This window comes from Morone saxatilis, unplaced genomic scaffold (assembly GCF_004916995.1).
Source record: "Morone saxatilis isolate NCDOM2014 unplaced genomic scaffold, NCSU_SB_2.0 Contig15, whole genome shotgun sequence".
In the NCBI taxonomy this organism is placed as follows: Eukaryota; Metazoa; Chordata; class Actinopteri; family Moronidae; genus Morone; species Morone saxatilis.
The window spans coordinates 25,963,218-25,964,810 of NW_023339707.1; positions in this window are offsets into that span (position 1 = coordinate 25,963,218).

The window sequence follows — 1,593 nt, forward strand, 5'->3', positions numbered from 1 at the left end:
TGTTTATTGATTATAGATTATAGATTGATTATAGATCGGTTCAGTGCTCTTGTCAAGGTTCTGGTTTGTAGCCTTTTAGGTGAAAAGGAGGCAGAACATAGAACCTACCTGGTTCTTACAGGTTATGAGAACCTGCAGTAAGTTCCCGTATTGATCCATCAGATGGTGTGTCGGTCCTTAAGCCTCCTCACTCAGAACAAAAGGATCGACTTGCTGCTCAGTCAGCGATGTGGGATATAAAACGTGTGTAAACTCCAATGAGTTTGAGATATTTTTAGACTCCTGCGGGGAGGACCGAGCCTCTGCTGTTAATCTGCTCTGTGATCTGCTGTTATTCTCTTATTATTCTGATCTTCTGGATTCAACTGAGGAAAATCTCTAATTCTTCTTATTCTGATCCCATCCTCCTATCAAACACACTGCGCTCTGTGTTTACATCTGTCAATACAAACTGGTTCTAATCCAGATTATAGACGGACAGGAATAGCAGCTCCACAGCCTCGACAACAATAAACACTAACTGATGACTGGATTATAGAGAGAGACAGGGAGAGAGAGAGAGACAGAGAGAGAGAGACAGAGAGAGAGAGAGACAGAGAGAGGGAGAGACAGAGAGAGAGACAGACAGACAGATAGAGAGAGAGACAGACTGTGGTCGGCTCTGGCCCTCACGGTCCCGGTAGTTCAGACTCTGCCGGTGGAGCTGAGGCTGACAGAAGTTTAGTCTTCATAAAATGGATCTCGGGGCGTCCGGTTAGCTCAGTCTGTAGCTGGCGACCCATGTATGGAGTTGCTGCAGCGGCCCAGGTTTCCCCTCTCTCTCTGCCCCCCTTTCCTGTCAATCTTCGGCTGTTTCTATCAATAAAGGCGTAAAGGCCAAAAAAATAATAACTTTAAAATGGATCTCGTACAGGAAGAGCTGCTAACTTCCTGTTAGCCCTTTGCTAACTTTAGTGGGTAAAGTGACTGACTGCTCTCTTTAAAGACGTTATTGGACTGAATGGATCAAACTCTGACAGTGAAATCAATCATTTCATTCTACTTTCTCAGTGCATTATGGGAAAAAGTCTGTTTGGGTTGCAGCTCGCCGTCATTACACAGTTCACTTCCTGGAGGCTCGGTTCAAACTTCTTCTTTTTCTTCACCTCAGCGTCGTCCTCTTTCTCTGCCGCCAGACAATGAACCCCCTCCGCCTACTGCCACGCCCCTCCGTCTCCATGGTAACCATGTTAATAACACAGGGTGGGATGTTTGTGTTTAAACTGCTTATTTTGTCCCTGCGGCAATGAGCTGCGTCACCGCGGCAACAAATTGACTTCCTGTGGGGAAAACGACGACGACGATGATGATGATGATGATGATGATGATGATGATGATGATGATCAAGTTGTGTGACTCACACACACACAAAGAAGTGACGGTTTTTATATGACAACTGTGTGTGTGTGGGTGTGTATGAGTGTGTGAGTGTGTGTGTGTGTGTGTGTGTGTGTGTGTTTGCCTTGATGATATCAAACGTCCTTGTCTCTCTGAGCACCAACAAATATTCATGAGCTCACCAGGGAAGTGTGTGAGTGTGTGTTTATGTGTGTG